Genomic DNA, 20,919 nt, shown 5'->3' on the forward strand with positions numbered 1-20,919 from the left:
TGGATGTTTTTTCCATCCTTGTTATATTTATTTGAGAAGGGATCATTCCTAGGTCGGTTTTGATTTTCCACATGGTTTACCATACCTCCCTCCGGTTGATGATGGATTTCCAGTCTGACAATCTTTCGTAAGGTGTTCAACACCACAGTTCTCACACCACACTTCTTGAATATGCATCGCAGAATGTCCTAAACTTAGCTCTTCAATCCTATTATTCATGACCTCAAGCTGAGCTGCTACTGAAGTGAATACATAAACTTGATGAATTCCTGCGGATCTCCTTGCTGCACTTCTCTCGAACTGAGGGTGATAACTACTAGATGTCATCTCCTCAATTAACTCATATCCATCCTCTGGTGATTTTTGTAATAAATTACCACCTGCAGCTGCATCTAACATGGTGCAATTAGAGTGAGGAAGACCATAATAAAAATTTTGCATCACAAGACCGTCTGGTAGTTGGTGGTGTGGGCATCTCCTCAATAGATCTTTATAGCGCTCTCATGCTTCATAGAGTGTTTCTTGTTCTCTTTGAGCAAATGTTGTGATCTCAGTTCTTAGCTTCATCGATTTGGATGGTGGGAAGTATTTGGTGAGGAAATCTTTTGTGAGATCATCCCAAGTAGTGATGGAACCTGCTGGTAGATTCGTTAGCCATGCTTTAGCCTTAGCTCTTAATGAAAAAGAGAATAAACGCAAATGAATAGCGTCAGCAGAAACTCCCTACATCTTGAAAGTATCACAAATTTCTAGAAAATTTGTAAGGTGAGCATATGGGTCATCGATCGTCATCCCACCAAATTGGACCGTGTTTTGCACCATTTGAATGATAGCAGGCTTGATTTCAAAATGATTCGCTGCTATGGTTGGCTTGATGATGCTTGGTCTGACATCGTCGATGGATGGCAAGGCGCTATCCATCATGGATCTGTAGACAGGTGGTGCATTATTCTCAGCATGTCCATCTAAACGTATTCTTTCTTCGTCCACCATTGCTTCTTGTGTAGCCTTCTTCTCCTGCGAAAAGTTCTTTCGATTTCTGGATCAAAAGGCACAAGTTACGAATTCGGTGAATGTTTCATGCACTGGCGGAGTATCCTGCAGTTCACAGACGATAATAGTGATTAAAATTGAAGTAGAGAAAATTAAACAAAACAAATCAAAGTAATCAATAGTCCCCGGCAACAGCGCCAAAACTTGATCGAACAAATACTAACACTTAAAATCAATAAAAATATCTCTCAATTATGCTCAAAATTATCGCAAGTTCACGAATCAAGTTATAGTAAAATGTACTAAGTACGAGTGTCGTTCTCAGGGACTATGTCACAATAATTCAGTTATTTTATTCCTCTACCCAATGTAACAAAAATTTGATGAATGATTAAACTAAACTTTTAAATTGATGAATTCAACTTAAATAATTAAATTTCTAGGAAATAAATGAATTCAAATTTTCGAAAGAGAAAATATAATATGAGAATATTTTGTTGGAATCTCGGTTCACCTTCCCCCTAATTGAAGTGAACGATTGAAATTTACTTTTATACACATAAATTCGACAAGAATTACTGATATATCGACACTCTCTCTCGAGTTTATGCCAATCTAATTCAAGTTAATGAAACAATTAAATCTCTTTAATTATTTATCATTACTGATTGCTTTGCATTTTTTTTGAATTCCTACAACTTTCAACCTGGTGGTCTATGGTTATCAACATGTACTAAATATCATATATCTATGCATATTTTAAGTCCATGGATTATGTCACTCGTCCTAATCATGAATTTATTTCTTGATAACAATTCACAACATACGAATCTATGCTAAAGTTAGCTACTCCTCAACATAGAATAAAAAATATTGACAAAATCAAATAATAACATAAAGTAAACTCAATTCATCCAACAACTTCAATCACACAAACGTGTTTCGGGGTTCGGATTCCCTAAATTCCAACAAAAGAAAGTTTAGCTCCTACAATCCATAATAAAGATTAATCTAACAAAGTTTCTCAACATAAAAAACTAAAAGTTGAAAGATGAAAAACTCAAAACGAGATGAAGAAAGCCTCCAATCTTCAGTAGCCGCCTCCTCCTAATCTGCCATGAAAACGAACCCTCAAAACTTCTGCAAATCTTCTATTAATATTACCCTCAGAGTCCTTTCCTTCTGAAACACCCATAATAAAAATTTCCAAAATTACGCGAGAGCGCCTAAGCGGTAGAAATTTGCAGCTCGGACGCTGAGAATTCCGCCTCCTCACTGCCTATGTTTCTTGAGCACGCGCTCAAGCGGTAATAAATTACCGCTCGGGCACACAGTTTCTGCCCCACATTCTGTTTTTATTTTTTTATGCATGCGATTGAGCTGCAATATTTAGCAGCTCGAGCGCACCCTATTGATTCCCAAAAAATACTTGATTCTTCTTATTTTCCTACCAATTCAACCATAAATCAAGAGGAGTGAACAAAACACAAGGGAAAACACTAAATGAAAACAAAACAAGATTTAAAAAGAACAAATTGATACAAATGAATGCAAAACACAAAGAAACCTAAGCAATAAAACACGCAAAAATTACCCCTATCATTGAGCAAGTGCAAGTTTTGGCTTGATTGGGTAGTGTTTCTCGGTCATGTGATATCTAGTGATGGAATATCTGTGGATCCAAGTAAGATTGAGGTAGTGCTGAATTGGTCCGTCCGACGACGGTTGCTAAGATCCGGAGTTTCCTGGGTCTAGCGGGTTATTACTATCGGTTCATCGAGAATTTTTGCACAATTGGCCAGGCCTTTGACACAGCTAACACGGAAGGATGTTGCCTTCACATGGTCCTCGGATTGTGAGGAATCATTTCACGAGCTGCGTAGATATCTTACTACTGCACCTGTGCTAGCTCTACATTTTGGATTGGGAGGTTATATTGTCTACACTGATGCTTCTGGTCAGGGACTGGGATGTGTTTTGACACAGCATGGACATGTTATAGCCTATGATTCTAGGCAGCGGAAGACGCATGAGAAGAATTATTCAGTGCATGATCTCGATTTAGCCGCCATTGTATTTGCGCTCAAGATTTGGAGACATTATTTATATGGCAAGAAGTTTGAGATATTTACGGATCACAAGAGTCTGAAGTATTTATTCACTCATGCGGAGTTGAATATGCGACAGAGATGTTGGATGTACTTACTGAAAGATTATGACTGCGAGATTAAGTATCATCCAGGTTCTGCCAAACTTACTGCGGATACCCTGAGTCGGCAGGCGAGGCTCTCTGCACTTCCGACTAGTGAATTATGTCATATGATTCAGGAGTGCTGTTCACCGAGTTTTACACTCTAGCACAAGAAAGAGAGAAATGGAATTCGTTTGTATACTATTTTATTTGAGCCGACATTGTACTCTCGGATCAGAGAAGCTCAGATATCTGATGTTAAGACTCAGCGTTTGGCACATCTAGCCAATGAAGTTAATACATCTGGATTCCATTTTAAGTCAGATGGGTTGTTGTGCTTATAAAATCGAGTTGTTGTACTGATGATGCGGAACTCAAGAATGGTATTCTATCTCAAGCTCATAGGAGTCGATTGTCAGTTCATCCTGGAAGCATGAAAATGTATAAGGACTTGCGAACTAGATTTTTGTGAGACCTCGATTCTAAACCACTAATCTTGGATTAAACAACAATTAAGCGAACAAGAATCCAAGAGTAAAACAAGTCAAAGTTTTTTTTTTTTTTTTTTTTAAAACGCCGCGCGCCCGCGCGAGGAACCAAGCTCGCGCGCGCGCGGGCAAACAATTCCGAGGTCCAACGGAGGCCTCGCGCGCGCGCGAGGAACGCCTCGCCCGCGCGCGGAAGGCCTGGGCAGAAAATGCTCAGGCTGCAAAAAAAAAAAAAAGAAAGGATTCCGCGCTTGGTCCGACATGCCTTCAAATACAAATGCAATAACAGGGTGTAGGGAAACATGCCATAACAAGTCATGCTTTCAGAAGGCCTAAAAACAACCAGAAGTCTAAATCGATACAACAACAACATACTTCGATTTCAGATTACAATCCGAATACAAACTAATTCGAATAAAAAAACATATCAAGTTCGAGTTCTAACATGCTTCAATCTTAAACTAGATAAACATGCTAATTCGACTTCTAAACCGAGTCTCACTTCTACTACTTGCCCTCGAAGCTAACCATGCCTCTTCTGACTTGTTCCTGCCCCACCTGTTGCCAAGTACACATACAAAACAAAGCAACAGCCGGATAACCGGTGAGAATGATAATCCCAGTAAAAGCAACATATCAAGTAATGAATATACAACATGCTATCAAACCACATATTCAAGTCGAAGTTAATGATATGCATGTCTTTAAAACCAGGATATCGATTCTGATAAACACGGGAGTATTGCTCTGCTTTTGGGATCCCGAGGATGAGATCACGTAATGACTCACCGACTCTCCCAATCGAGGTGGTGCCACGTATCCCACTCCTCTAGACTTTGAGCAACCATAATGAGTATGCTAGCACTAGGCGAATACTACAACCTAGGCCACTCAATCATAGTTCCCAAACGTCTAACAAAAAGGGCGGTTCTGCCCGCTGAAATCAAAGTAGGCTCAAGATGAATGCATAACAGAAACATAAACATAAGCCACATAACAAAAACTCAATCAATCAACAATTACAAGTTCCACGTGCTAGAACAAGTATCAATGCAATATGTGATTTAAAAAGGGAAACTCAAGAACCAACAGTCCCGAGTATGCTATCCCGCTACGATGACTGCTTTTACCTTGCAATGCAGTAGCTCCAACTCTGGATAAGCTACAAAAGAGATTGTATAAACAACTACACAATCTAACAACAACAAGGCAACGGTTCAAGGAAAACTCTTTATACCGTTCTTCGTCCAATTCTCTGAAACGATCAAACAGCTGCTAACTCTGGGCTTGACAACTCCGAACGAATCTGTTCAGATACAAGAGATGATTGATCAATAACCACGATCAACTTACAAGCCAAGTTCAAACTCAAAAACGGTTCCAAATCTCCAAAAACTCAAACCGACGGCATAACGGCTATAACTGAACAACCGGCAACGCAGACAGCAGTTCAATACTGATAACAACTCAATTCAATGCTAATACAACAACAACAAGACAAACCCAACAAATCTCAAAACCATGATTTTCGAAAATGGCTTCCAAAAATCATAACAAATCCGAACGTCGCTCTATTTCAAAACTGACAGATAATAAACGATCAGAACTCTGTAGAGAACAACATACTCGAATCTCAAACGATTCTAACAACATCCAAAAACTAGAATGTATCCAATCGTAGAAAAACTTACGATATAACGGAGCTCTCGCTGCAGTGATCGCTAAACTGCCTTCAGAAATAAATTCCAACGGCCGGATCGTGCTCGGACTGGAACCCCAAAGCTTGGAAAAGCTTGGAGGCGTGAGAATGGAGGGAGACGGCTTGGAGGGGATGAAGAAGACTTTGTCAACCAATTTCTAAGAGTAGATAATATATAAAATCCACAATTTGCGTTTTAGTCCCTGAAAAATCCAATTTTTGCAAAAAGGACCCTGATCAAAATCGAGTCGGCTCGTGAACTCTGTAATCTCCGATTAACTCAAATAAACTCATTTAAGATAAAAAAAATGGGGCGTTACAATTCTCCCCCACTAAGAAGAGATTTCGTCCTCGAATCCACAAGAACCATAACTCATAAGATAGAATAAAGAACTAAAGACAGTAAGAAGAACTCACGTCATCCGAATAACTCCGGAAATCGCTGTCTCATGTCAGATTCTGTCTCCCAAGTCGCTTCCTTGACGCCGTGACGGCTCCACTGCACTTTCACCAATGGAATCAACTTGGTTCTGAGTTGCTTTTCTTTTCGATCAAGGATCTGAATCGGTCGCTCAAAATAGCTCAGGGTCTCGTCTAACTCGGCTTCGTCAGGCTGAAGGATATGAGAAATATCTGGTTGATACTTTCGCAGCATAGAGACGTGAAAAATGTCGTGAATACCAGATAAAGACGGAGGAAGTGCAAGTCTGTAGGCAAGATCGCCTATTTTCTCGAGAATTTCGTACGGACCGATGAATCTCGGAGATAACTTTCCTCTCTTACCGAATCTGACGGTGCCTCTGAACGGAGAAATCTTAAGGAATACACGGTCTCCCTGCTCAAAACTCAGAGGTCGACGTCTGACATTCGCATACTTCGCCTGTCTATCTTGAGCTGACTTCATTCTGGTCTAAATGATCTTAACCTGCTCTGCCAATCTCTAAGCATCTCCGGTCCCAAATCTGGTGACTCGGACAATTCATCCCAAAACAACGGAGATCGGCACTTTCTACCATACAAAGCCTCAAAAGGCGCCATACCGATACTCTCTTGGAAGCTGTTGTTGTAAGAAAACTCGACAAGAGGCAAAGAATCCTGCCAACTAGTGCCAAAGTCTAGCACTACCGCTCGCAGCATATCCTCCAACGTCTGGATAGTCCGCTCTGACTGTCCATCTGTCTGAGGATGATAAGCTGTACTCAGATGCAATCGTGTACCAAGTGCCCCCTGAAGACTGTGCCAGAAGTGAGAAGTGAATCTAGGATCTCTGTCTGAAACGATCGACTTTGGCACACCATGCAATCTCACAACATTGCTAACATACAACTCAACCATCTGATCATGACGATACGTCATCCTGTACGGAATAAAACACGCAGACTTCGTCAATCGGTCGATCACTACCCAAATAGCATCGCATCCTCGAACGGATCGTGGTAGTTTCGTGACAAAATCCATAGAAATGTGATCCCATTTCCATTCAGGAACAGATAGGCTGTGCAAAAGACCACCTGGTCGCTTCCGCTCTGCTTTCACTTGCTGAAAATTCAAACACCGAGATACAAATCTCGCAACATCGTCCTTCATTCTCTTCCACCAGAACTGACTCTTCAGATCGTTGTACATCTTACGACCTCCAGGATGAACGCTAAACCGACTGCAATGAGCCTCTTGGAGAATACGCTGTCTCAACTCCGAAATATCAGGCACAACAATACGGTTATTCACAAACAAAACGTCATCTCTAACCTGGAATTCTGACTGATGCCCAGTTCTGACTTTCTCTACCGAAACCTGAATGCTCGGCTCAGACTTCTGTGCTTCTCTGATTGCAACAAACAACTCCGGCTCGGCTTGAATAGCAAACACTCTGATAGTCTCCCTATCTGTTTCAAACTCTAAACCAGAAGTGCAACAATCATCGACCAACTGAGAAACACCGATAGTTGAAAAAGATAGAGAACAAAGCTTTCGGCTCAAGGCATCTGCAACTGCATTCGACTTCCCTGGATAATACTTGATCTCACAGTCGAAATCCTTCAACAGATCTAACCATCTTCTCTGTCTCATATTCAGCTCTGCCTGTGAAAACAAGTACTTAAGACTCTTATGATCAGAAAAGATCTCGAAAGACTCACCATAAAGATAGTGACGCCAGATCTTCAAAGCAAATACAATTGCTGCAAGTTCAAGATCATGAACAGGATAACGAGTCTCGTGCGGTTTCAGCTGCCTCGATGCATACGCTATCACATGCTTATGCTGCATAAGAACACAACCCAAACCTCGGTTAGAAGCATCACAATACACTGTGAAACCTCCAGTACCCTTAGGAATAGAAAGAATTGGAGCACTGGTCAGTCTCCTCTTCAGATCAACAAAGCTAGCCTCACAATCTAAAGTCCAGACAAAAGGCGCATTCTTCTGAGTCAGCTGGGTAATAGGCTTGGCAATAGACGAGAAACCCTCGATGAAACGACGGTAATAACCAGCTAAACCCATGAAGCTTCGGATCTCAGGTACTGATGTCGGTCTAGGCCAATTCATAACCGCTTCGATTTTGCTGGGATCGACAGAAATCCCATCTTCAGAAATAATATGACCGAGAAAGACAACTCGATCTAACCAGAATTCGCATTTCGATAGCTTGGCAAACAACTGCTCAACTCGTAAAATCTGCAAGACGATTCTCAAGTGCTCTGCATGGTCAGTACGGTTCTTCGAGTAGATAAGAATATCATCGATGAAGATAATGACGAACTCATCTAAATAACGCTGAAAGATACGGTTCATCAAACCCATAAAAACAGCTGGAGCGTTAGTCAAACCGAACGGCATGACTATAAACTCAAAGTGACCATACCTCGTTCTGAATGCGGTCTTAGGAACATCTTCCTCTCGCACTCTCAGCTGATGGTAGCCTGACCTCAGATCAATCTTAGAGTAGACAGAAGAACCCTGCAGTTGATCGAACAAGTCATCTATTCGGGGTAAAGGATACCTGTTCTTAACTGTAGCCTGATTCAATTGACGGTAGTCGATACAGAGCCGCATAGAACCATCCTTCTTCCGAACGAATAGAACAGGAGCACCCCAAGGCGATACACTAGGTCTGATGTATCCCTTGGCAATCAAATCCTCAAGCTGCTCCTTCAACTCTCTCAATTCAACAAGTGCCATACGATAAGGAGCTTTTGAAATAGGTTGAGTACCTGGCACTAAGTCAATGCTGAATTCAACCTCTCGAATGGGTGGCAATCCAGGAACATCTTCCGGAAACACATCAGCAAAATCTCTAACCACTGGTAAGTCAACCAAAGCTGGGCTAAATTTCAGTACATCAACCGCATAAACCAAAAATCCTTCTGCACCTCTCTGTAACAAACGAGTCATAGATAACACTGAAATCAAAGGAATTCTAGATCGAGAACCCTTACCAAAGAATTTCCACTCGTCTGCCATTTCAGGTCTGAACCTGACAACTTTCAGAAAACAATCAACTGTTGCCCTGTACTTGGTCAAAGCATCTATACCGACAATACAATCAAAATCTGACAACCCAAGCACAATACAGTCGAATTCTAACAAATTCCCCTCGAAACAAAATTCACAGTTCCTGACTAGTCGGACAGAAACAATTCCTCCACCCAAAGGTGAAGTAACAGCTACTACTGTAGGCAACAATTCAGTTGGCAAAGCATGCAATAACACATATTTCTCAGAGATAAAGGAATGGGAAGCACCTGTATCTATCAAGACATGAGCAGAATGACCGAAAATCGAACAGTTACCTGCTATGACATCGCCAGGTGCTGCCTGAGCCTGATCCTCTGTCAATGTAAAGACTCGTGCTTGCTGTCTCGGAGGCTGATTTGCACTAGAGCTACCTCCCTGTCTGTTCTGCTGTTGCTGGGGTTGGAAAGAGTGCACTGCAAACGACTGCCTCTCCGGCTGAGCTGCAGGTCTAGACGAACTCCCACTCTGAGCTCTATCTCTATTACGTTGAGGGCACACTTTAGAGAAGTGTCCCGGTTGCTGACATGTGTTACAATTGCCGAAGACTCCCACACACTGATCCGGTGAGTGTCTTTCTCCACACTTGCTGCAGTACAAGGATGATGACCCAGAACTCGGTCCTGAACCGAATTGCTTCGAACCACTGGAACTGGACGAACTGTTCCCCTGTCTCTTGAACTGTTTACCTCTTGCCTTGTACTGATCCTTTCTGTTTCCCCCACTGTTTCCACCTTCATACCTCTGCTGCTGGTTCTGATGTTGAGGTGGCTGATTCTTGTACTGAGATGGTTGGTTCTGATACAGCCTCTGCTGCTGAGGTGCCCCCTGATTACCTATTTGCCTCCACAAGCCTGCTTCTGCTCCCTTTGTGTAATTCATGGAATCCGCAAAGTTGCTAGGCCTGTTGGTGTTAACCAACGTGAAGACATCGGGGTTCAACCCGTTGATGAACTGATCTGCCTTAGCTTCTTCATCTCCGGCAATTAGCGGTGCAAAACGCAACAGACTATCGAACTTAGCCACGTACTCTTCAATGTTCAGATTCCCTTGCCTCAGATTTGCAAACTCTGCTCCCTTATCCTTACGATACGAGATAGGGAAAAACCGCTTATAAAACTCAGATTTAAAAAGAGTCCAAGTAACCTCTGTACCTCTACTCTCAATTGCTTTCTTTGTCATGATCCACCAGCTCTTAGCACCACCACGCAGCTGATGAATTACTAACCTGATTCGGCGGTCATCTGTGTAGTCAATGGAATCAAACAACTGATCCATATCATCCAACCAACTCTCACAGTCAACTGGATTTTCTGAACCCATCAACAATGGCGGATTGAACGACTGAAACCTCTTCAGCAAGGTTTCCATAGAAGTCGCTGAAGCATCCAACTGATCAACCTCAGTGCTAGCTTGCTCAGTCGCAGGGATAACTGGTGGTGTGTTTCTGTTTATCACTCGACGAGGACCCATCTGATAATCAAAGGTTAGCACACAAGATATCTCAATCGCTACCATCAGTGCCCTTACAACCGCTTGGAATACCGAATACCAGTCGAGAACAGAAACAGTTATATCTCAAGTAGATCATGCTTTATTAATTTAAATCACACAACCATGTAATTCAAATAATGCTCAAACAATAAAGCATGCTCGCATGGAATTAAATACACAATTAAATAATTCAAACACATGCGAGGAGTCATTACACATAGACTCGATCTACCCCGCTCACTCTAGTTCGACCAAGAATCTTAACGCTTTGATACCACTTAATGTGAGACCTCGATTCTAAACCACTAATCACGGATTAAACAATTAAGCGAACAAGAATCCAAGAGTAAAACAAGTCAAAGTTTTTTTTTTTTTTTTTTTAAACGCCGCGCGCCCGCGCGAGGAACCAAGCTCGCGCGCGCGCGGGCAAACAATTCCGAGGCCCAACGGAGGCCTCGCGCGCGCGCGAGGAACGCCTCGCCCGCGCGCGGAAGGCCTGGGCAGAAAATGCTCAGGCTGCAAAAAAAAAAAAAAGAAAGGATTCCGCGCTTGGTCCGACATGCCTTCAAATACAAATGCAATAACAGGGTGTAGGGAAACATGCCATAACAAGTCATGCTTTCAGAAGGCCTAAAAACAACCAGAAGTCTAAATCGATACAACAACAACATACTTCGATTTCAGATTACAATCCGAATACAAACTAATTAGAATAAAAAAACATATCAAGTTCGAGTTCTAACATGCTTCAATCTTAAACTAGATAAACATGCTAATTCGACTTCTAAACCGAGTCTCACTTCTACTACTTGCCCTCGAAGCTAACCATGCCTCTTCTGACTTGTTCCTTCCCCACCTGTTGCCAAGTACACATACAAAACAAAGCAACAGCCGGATAACCGGTGAGAATGATAATCCCAGTAAAAGCAACATATCAAGTAATGAATATACAACATGCTATCAAACCACATATTCAAGTCGAAGTTAATGATATGCATGTCTTTAAAACCAGGATATCGATTCTGATAAACACGGGAGTATTGCTCTGCTTTTGGGATCCCGAGGATGAGATCACGTAACGACTCACCGACTCTCCCAATCAAGGTGGTGCCACGTATCCCACTCCTCTAGACTTTTAGCAACCATAATGAGTATGCTAGCACTAGGCGAATACTACAACCTAGGCCACTCAATCATAGTTCCCAAACGTCTAACAAAAAGGGCGGTTCTGCCCGCTGAAATCAAAGTAGGCTCAAGATGAATGCATAACAGAAACATAAACATAAGCCACATAACAAAAACTCAATCAATCAACAATTACAAGTTCCACGTGCTAGAACAAGTATCAATGCAATATGTGATTTAAAAAGGGAAACTCGAGAACCAACAGTCCCGAGTATGCTATCCCGCTACGATGACTGCTTTTACCTTGCAATGCAGTAGCTCCAACTCTGGATAAGCTACAAAAGAGATTGTATAAACAACTACACAATCTAACAACAACAAGGCAACGGTTCAAGGAAAACTCTTTATACCGTTCTTCGTCCAATTCTCTGAAACGATCAAACAGCTGCTAACTCTGGGCTTGACAACTCCGAACGAATCTGTTCAGATACAAGAGATGATTGATCAATAACCACGATCAACTTACAAGCCAAGTTCAAACTCAAAAACGGTTCCAAATCTCCAAAAACTCAAACCGACGGCATAACGGCTATAACTGAACAACCGGCAACGCAGACAGCAGTTCAATACTGATAACAACTCAATTCAATGCTAATACAACAACAACAAGACAAACCCAACAAATCTCAAAACCATGATTTTCGAAAATGGCTTCCAAAAATCATAACAAATCCGAACGTCGCTCTATTTCAAAACTGACAGATAATAAACGATCAGAACTCTGTAGAGAACAACATACTCGAATCTCAAACGATTCTAACAACATCCAAAAACTAGAATGTATCCAATCGTAGAAAAACTTACGATATAACGGAGCTCTCGCTGCAGTGATCGCTAAACTGCCTTCAGAAATAAATTCCAACGGCCGGATCGTGCTCGGACTGGAACCCCAAAGCTTGGAAAAGCTTGGAGGCGTGAGAATGGAGGGAGACGGCTTGGAGGGGATGAAGAAGACTTTGTCAACCAATTTCTAAGAGTAGATAATATATAAAATCCACAATTTGCGTTTTAGTCCCTGAAAAATCCAATTTTTGCAAAAAGGACCCTGATCAAAATCGAGTCGGCTCGTGAACTCTGTAATCTCCGATTAACTCAAATAAACTCATTTAAGATAAAAAAAAAATGGGGCGTTACAATTTTGGTGGAAAGGGATGAAGCGAAGTGTGTATCAATTTGTTTCTCAATGTTTGGTTTGTCAACAGGTCAAAGCTGAACAAAGATCAGGTGGTTTGTTGCAGATTCTTGAGATTCCTGAATGGAAATGGGAACATGTGACTATGGACTTTGTTACCCATTTGCCCATGACTTTACATCAGTGTGATGCTATCTGGGTCGTTGTTGACCGTTTGACTAAATCAGCACACTTCTTTCCTTACAATCGGGAGTATTCTTATGATCGCATGGCACACTTATACATCCAGGGATAGTGCGATTACATGGGATTTCGGTGAGCATAGTCAGTGACAGGGATCCGCATTTTACCTCACGTTTCTGGGGTAGTTTTCAGCAGGCATTAGGTACCACTTTGAGTCTGAGTACTGCATATCATCCGGAGACTGATGGACAGTCAGAGCGCATGATTCGTACGCTAGAGGATATGATACGTTCTTCTGTTATGATTTTTGGTTTGTCTTGGCAGGATCAGTTACCTCTGATCGAATTTGCCTACAATAACAGTTATCATCCTAGTATTGTTATGGCATCTTTCGAGGCATTGTATTGCCGCCGATGTCGTACTCCGTTATTTTGGGATGAGGTAGGAGAACGACAAGTTGAGGGTCCCGAGTTGGTGCAGCAGATTGTTGATAAGGTCGATTTGATCAAGGGAAGGATTAAAGCTGCTCAAGATAGACAAGCCAGTTATGCTAAAATTCACCGAAGACCACTGCAGTTTGAGCCTGGTGAATATATTTTTTCTGCAAGTGTCACCTTTCAGGAAGGTGATGAGATTCGATTTGAAAGGAAAGTTGTCACCCCATTTCATTGGGCATTTCCAAATACTGGAGAAGATGAGAGATGTTGCATATCGTTTGGCTTTACCGCCATATCTTTCCAGTATACATGATGTATTTCATGGGTCATTACTTCGACAGTATATAGCTGATGAGTCATATATTATCTAGCCTACTGATGTTTAGATAGATCCAGATATGTCGTACGTTGAACGACCACTCCGTATCCTAGACAGGAAGGAGAAATTTCTTTGGAATTAGACTATACCGCTTGTGATGGTACAGTGGCAGCGCCGAGGCGTTGAAGAAGCAACTTAGGACACAGAGAGTCGTATGCGAGCAGAATATCCTGATTTTCTTGCTTTGTACTTTTGATTACCATGTATTGATGTAATTACAATTTGTTGTAAAAAAACATGGTTTGATGTTTCATATTATTATCTAGATTTATCTTTAGATTTTATTTCGCGGACGAAATATCTAAAGGTGAGGAGAATGTATTAACACAGATTCCGTTTTAAGATAATAATATGTTAAACATGATCAAGGGTTAGTAATTAACCAATTCAATGGATTAAACGGGCTTCAGAGTTAAGAATTGGGCTTCCTAAGTTTGGGCCAGATAAGACGGTCCGAAGTGACTTTGGACGATCCAAACTCAGCAATTCTGAAGCTCTGATTGTGCCTTGTTGACTTCGCAGTTAAGGGGCGATCGGACGGTCCAAACCAAAATCAGACGGTTCGAACTCCTTCAGGCCAGCCAAGAAGGATTACTTAGCCATGAATTTTGACAAGTGTTGGACATAGAGCAGTTCGGACGGTTCGAACTTGCGATCAGACGATCCGAACTTGACGTGTCTCGCATGCAAGCTAGGAGCTGGATCGGACGATCCGAACTTGAGTTCGGAGGCTCCGAACGTGACCGAGTTTGGGGGCTATAAATAGGGGTCATTTGTATTCGTTTTGAATTACGAATTCAAGAGTTTTCTTCTTCAGTTATATAGTGTGAGTTATACACTTGAGGACCCTATCGGTTTATAGTAAGGTTCTGGAATAACAAAGGCGTTGTTATAGTCATCCGAAACTAGCGACTCCAAAGGGCTGACTACGGACGAAGGTATGGTTCAAGAATCTATTTAAGTTTTGGGACTATTTATTAGCTTAGTTAAGGCTTATAGAATTTGTGTAGTGATACGGTGAATTTTTTAATATAGGCTTGGAACCTAGGTCCTACTAAGACTTGAACTAGCCTAGAGGTACGTACACATTGACTGAGATTGCCAGCGAGTATACATGTTTATATGTTGCATTTACTTGACATTATTATGCGGCATGATATATGTTTTACTGCTTTCCATATTCATATGTCATGTGCACATACACGTTGAGCCTATACCTTGTTATACCCTGATTATAGAGCCGCTCAGCTCTATACTTGTATATTGTGTATCATTGGGAGTACCGCGACGGCGGGGACATGTATGTATGATTATTCCGCTATACTAGACAAGTGTGGTTGTACCCAGATATTGATCCGCGAGGTTGCAGCACTCATGTGATGCCTGTAGTGAGCATGACTTATCAGATGACCCGTTACCAGTCATCACGATTGCATGCATCGTATACATATGTTTACTCATTTTTATGTACTGGGCTTTAGCGCTTACGACCTATTTGTTATCTTGGACACCCCATTCTACGGGGCAGGTCGCAGGATGGACGGAGCTGGTGGTTTGAGGTAGGACTAGGAGAGCTAGAGCTTTTAGGGGTTTTTGATATACAACAGGATTTGTTTAGCTATATGATGTTTTAGACAGTTTTATATTCAGTTATTTGATATGGTTGTATCACTACTGTAATAAGCCTGGATTTGTTATACTAAGCTTTGATTTTATGGGTTATGTTTTCGCACGTTTTACTCTATTAGGTACTTATGCTTTAATTAATTTTAATGCATGCTATAGTTGCCAGTTAGTAGGTGATTCAATGCAGAGTCACATCATGAGCGATTGAGCTTTCATCTTCCCAATGAAAAAAATGTTGTGTTTTATGGCTTGGATCAAATCGAAAACATTTTTGATTGTCCCACTGTTAATTAGAGCATGCTTCTAGCTTAGTTCAAAGTGAATAAAAAATATCCCGTGGCAAGATAATTAACATATGCTCAGTTTCCAATAATATTTTTCTGGAAGCAAGATGCTCGATTGTGAATGGATTCCAAGGAAACAAATATTTTCAATTCGACACATCTTTTTCGTTCCACCTGGATGCTGGGATTTGTATTACTTAAGATGTCTATTGAATGCCAACCGTGGTACAAAATGCTGATGATATATCTTTTGTTGGTGTTGTCCAGTATAAGTCCTTTCGCGATGCTTGCTATGGATTAAGGTTGTTAAACGATGATAGTGAGTATACTGATGATATTGTTGAGACAAGTCAATGAGCTTCAACATGATCACTGAGAGTTCTTTTTGCTACACCGTTATCATCAGATTACATCAGCCGACCTTAAGCAGTTTGGAAGTCCTGCTGGACATACTTATTAGATGATATTTGTATAGACAACGAAACTTGATAAAATACCAAGGTAAGCTCTAGCTAGGTAATATCATGAATTTTATTTTATAGTAACATTTTTTTACAAATTATTTAAATTTTATTGTTTCTTTTACAGAATTGCAATTAAACGATGATGAAATTAAAAATTATGCATTGGTGGAAATCGAAAAGCTTTTGCAAGGTTGTGGAAAGAGTCTACGTGATTTTTAGTCAATGTCATTTTCCGATTATCAATATTTCGAATTTTCTAGAAACAGGTTAATACAAGATGATTTGTGTTATGATAGAAGATATTTTTTAGAGCAATATGAACATATCCTGAAAATTTTAAATTGTGAGCAACGTCATGTACATGACACGTCAATGGTTTTAGTTGATTCAAACAAAGGTGGAATGTTCTTTGTTTATGTCTATGGAGGTACTGGAAAAATATTTTCATGGAAGACCCTATCGGCAGCCTTGAGATCGAAGGAAGAAATTATATTACATGTGGCATCCAGTGGTATCACATCTCTTATTTTACCTGGTGGAAGAACTGTTCATTCTCAATTTGCAATTCCTTTTAATCCCAATGAAGAACCAACATGAAATATCAAACAAGAGAGTCATCTTGCGGAAGTTATTGTGAAATCCAAACTTATCATAGGGGATGAAGCTCCAATGATGCACAAATTCTGTTTTGAATCACTTGACAGAAGCATGTGCGACTTAATGAGATTTGAAAATCCTTAAAACTTTCAAATCTCTTTTGGAGGAAAGAGAGTTGTATTCGGTGGTGATTTTCGAAAAAAATTTCCTGTTATTCCGAAGGGAAGTAGACATGATATTGTTCATGCTATTATTAATTCGTCATATCTGTGGAGACACTGCATAGTTTTGGGATTGACTAAGAATATGCGAATTAATTTGGCTTATGATGAAGAAAGTGATGAAATTAAGAGATTTTATGATTGGATTGCAGATATAGGAGATGGAAAAAATTAAAGAACCAGATGATGGCTATGTGACCATTGATATTCCAGATGAAATGTTGCTGAAAGACTGCGATGATCTTATTGCAACAATAGTATAGAGTTCTTTTGGTACCACGGTAAGTGATACAACATACTTCCAGGAGAGAGCTATATTAGCACCGACTCTCGATGTTTTTCAGTCCATAAATGAATACATCACATCACTAAAAAATTCGAAGGGAAAATTGTATTTAAGCTCTGATTCAGTCTGCCATTTGGATAAAAATGTTGATCTATTGCACGATGTGCATACACCCGAATTCTTAAATGGAATTCGATGTTTTTGAGTTCCGAATCACGAGCTAAACTTGAAGTTTGGAACTCTGGTTATGTTGTTAAAAAACATAGATCATTCTCTTGGATTATGCAATGAAACTAGATTGATTATAACGAGGCTTGGGAACCATGTTTTGGAAGGACATATTCTTACTGGAAGTAATGCTGGTCATATAGTGCTTATTCCAAGAATATCATTAACCCTTTCTGATCCAAGACTTCCTTTCAAGTTCCAACGAAAAAAATTTCTGTTGATTGTTTCGTATGCAATGACAATTAGCAAAAATCATGGACGGTCATTATCCCATGTAGGATTTTTTTTACGAAACATGTTTTCAGTCATGACCAACTATACGTTGCTTTATCCAAAGTACAAATCCTAAGGGTCTCAAACTTTTAATATGTGATGCAGATGGTAACCATGGATGGAAGGTTTTCGAACTGCCCAGCTACTTAGGAATTGGTTTTTGGTTGCCTGGTGGAGCTACTCTTGGGCTGGGTTATGGTGAATTTTAAGGAGCTTTGGGAGAGCTTAGAAGTTGGTTTGTGATGCTAAGATAGTTGCTTTGGGTTTAGGGACAAATAGGCAAGATTTGGATTGGATATGAGGGAGTGAACTTGTGGGGACCTAAGGTTGCTAATCTCGTCTTAAGGGCAATTAACGATTAATCACAATTAATCATATCATTAAAGAGTAAACTAAAACAAAAGAGCAAAACAAATTTTTTTTTTTTTAAAACTTCAACCCCTCGCTCGATCGGTCAAATCCTACCGATTGAGCGAGCACAAAAGTTCAAGTCTTGGGTTCCAGCCAAAACAGGCCTGGCTCGATCGGTGGTCAAATCTTACCGATCGAGCGGGCATGCTCTGTTCAAAATATCAGCAGAATTGCTCTTGTTCTGTTGCTGTCAAAATTTGATTCCAAGCATTCTTAACTACAACTCATCAATCCAATACATGTTATTTCAAGTCTAAAACATTATACATATGTAAATCAAGTCTAATAACCATGTCATGCATTTATACATTAACAAGTGATGCAAAAGCTATCAAAATAACTAGCTATACAACAAGTTCTACAAGTATATAAACATGCTATACTTGATTCCAACTCAATCTGTGACAGCAATTTCAACATCTTAAACCCGAGTCCACACATGCTAAATCTCTCTCCCGAGCTACCCTTGTCGTCTCAGACTAGCTCCTGCCCCACCTGTTGTCATGCACACATACAAAACAAGACAATAACCGGATAAACTTTGGTGAGAATATAATTCCCAGTATAAAAGACATATACATGCGTTAAAATATAAACATGTCAACTCTAACCATTTCATTTCAAAGATAGAATAATATAACGCATATCTAAATCAAGACTTCACATCATACTTCAAATCAAAAGATTTATATAGCACGCTAACAAGAATTGATTCATCTCAAATCGTTGCCATCAAGATTCGTATCCGATCTTGACATGGATATCCATCTATCGTCGTCTCATCAGACTCAAAAATAAGGTCCATCTGACCTTGGCATTAGAATCAATTCAATATCAAATCATATCATATCATAAGCAATAAAGATCCACTACCTGTGATGGATCGACAATAATAAAAGTTCTACCTCAAGAACAAGTACATAAACAAGTATGTGATTTGTTCGGGATAACTCAAGAAGCGTCATTCTCGAGTATCGAATCCCTGACTCTCAATGTCATCTTATACCTTTCGTTTCGTTGAGTCGTAGTTGCTTCATATCTGAACAACCTACATCAAAGAATAGCAATCACACTTGCTCAAGTTTTTCCTTCAATCGACAAGGTAGAAACCACTTTAACTTTGATCTAATCGATCTCGTTTCCAAAAGTTAAAGTCTTGAGTCCAAATCACTTCATTATAAATCTGAAATATAGCATATCAAGCTATTTATATCAGCCAAAAACTCACATAAAAATATGCTCAATCACATCTCAAACTTCAATGCAAAACAAGTTACAAACTTCACTCAATTCTTGGCCGATTCGAAATATAGCTTTCCAAACTCAAAACATTCATATTTAATCTGATATGAAGTGTACATATGCTGCATATATCAGCAAACAACACATATCTAACTCAGCTCAAGCACTATAAACTCAAGCATGATCGATCAAAGTCTTGAACCGACGGCATAACGGTATAAAATTCGGCAACCGTAACTCATTTCTATCAACTCTATCTACCATATCTAACTCATAAATATGTTATACCAGCAAGATAACATCAAAAACCAGCTACATCAGTAGACAAAGAATCGAATACAATTCTGAAACTTCATAACAAGTTCAGACGACATTCGTTATTCGATTCGTTTGCGATATAGAAATCAATATAATCTCTTAAGCACATATTCAAGATCAGTTCTGATTTCCCCCAATATTCAGAATTTAGAAATCATATAAATCAAGATAATACTTACATCAAATCGAAGCTCTCGTCTCAAGGATCGCAGCGCTATTTTCGGAATTGAAATCGGATAACCGAATCACAAGATATCAAGGTTTGAAAGTTAAAACTTGCCTTGAAATTTCTGAATTTTCTCTCGATTCATAGCTGCTGATAGGGATGACTATTCTGATGAAATTCTAAGCATATCACACGTATAAAGGGCCACTTGCAAGGAAATTGCACTTTGGTCCCTCAACTTTGGCCTATTTGCAAACTAGTTTTCGGACAAGCGATTTAATTCAATTGCAATCCTAAATAATTTAAGAATATAAGAATTTAATTCAAAACTCTAAATATTCTCAAATTAAATAATCTCGGATCAAAATTAATAATTTCGGACTTATTGCATTTTAGTCCTTGAACTTCTCAATATTTTCAAATTGATCCCTGCTCGGATTTCACCGTAGAATTAAACCTTCTTTCATTATCGGAACTTGGAATTTAATTCTTAAATTCCACAAATATTCAATTCCAATATTTACCATATTTTAATTTAAGAATCCCGGAATTTAAATCTCAAATCCGTAAATTCTCAAATTAAATATTTTCAACTCGGAAATTAAATCTCTAATTTTCATCAATTATCCAATTGATATTTTCCCAAATTATAGAATTGAAATCTCAAATTCCATAATTAATAACTTAATCTTTCAGGGCCTTACAAAACTTGAGCAGATTTTGTGAATTTAGGGGCTGTCCAGAAATCAATTTTTAAGCAGGAGTTAAACTCGGGTTTTGGCAAGGGCTTGGGTCTGGGATTAGTCTAGGAGGTTGGAAATATGTTGGTTCAAGCGAAAATCGATTCGGTTAAGTTTGGGTCTAGTTTTAGATTTTTAGTTGTTAAGACACAGAAATGTACTTGAGGCTAAGGGGCTGCTACCAGGAAACCGCTCTTTTGAAAAATGAACGCGTAGGAAATAAATCCTGAGGATGATCTCCTTACTTAGTTCTAAGTGTCATGGTTTAGTAGTTGCAAGCGGAATCCTTTTGGGTAAGAAACGAGCAAGTTATTAATTTACGGGCAAACCGCTCTAATTTGTCGTAAGTGCAATTCATGGGTTAAATTC

General features: G+C 39.8%; 1 long non-coding RNA gene and 1 other non-coding gene across 2 annotated transcripts; one reads left to right on the forward strand and one right to left on the reverse strand.

The window, feature by feature from the left end:
- The first annotated feature begins 457 nt into the window (after window positions 1-457).
- LOC140885728 (small nucleolar RNA R71) lies at window positions 458-564 on the forward strand. Its single transcript, XR_012151145.1, has one exon. It is a non-coding gene; the product is annotated as a small nucleolar RNA R71 (small nucleolar RNA).
- A 17,742-nt stretch (window positions 565-18,306) lies between these two features.
- LOC140877684 (uncharacterized) lies at window positions 18,307-19,956 on the reverse strand. Its single transcript, XR_012149299.1, has 3 exons — window positions 19,824-19,956; window positions 19,091-19,267; window positions 18,307-18,579 (listed from the first exon to the last, which is right to left on the reverse strand). It is a non-coding gene; the product is annotated as an uncharacterized lncRNA (long non-coding RNA).
- Between the last annotated feature and the right edge of the window lie 963 nt (window positions 19,957-20,919).

Source organism: Henckelia pumila, chromosome 2, assembly GCF_033568475.1.
Source record: "Henckelia pumila isolate YLH828 chromosome 2, ASM3356847v2, whole genome shotgun sequence".
In the NCBI taxonomy this organism is placed as follows: Eukaryota; Viridiplantae; Streptophyta; class Magnoliopsida; order Lamiales; family Gesneriaceae; genus Henckelia; species Henckelia pumila.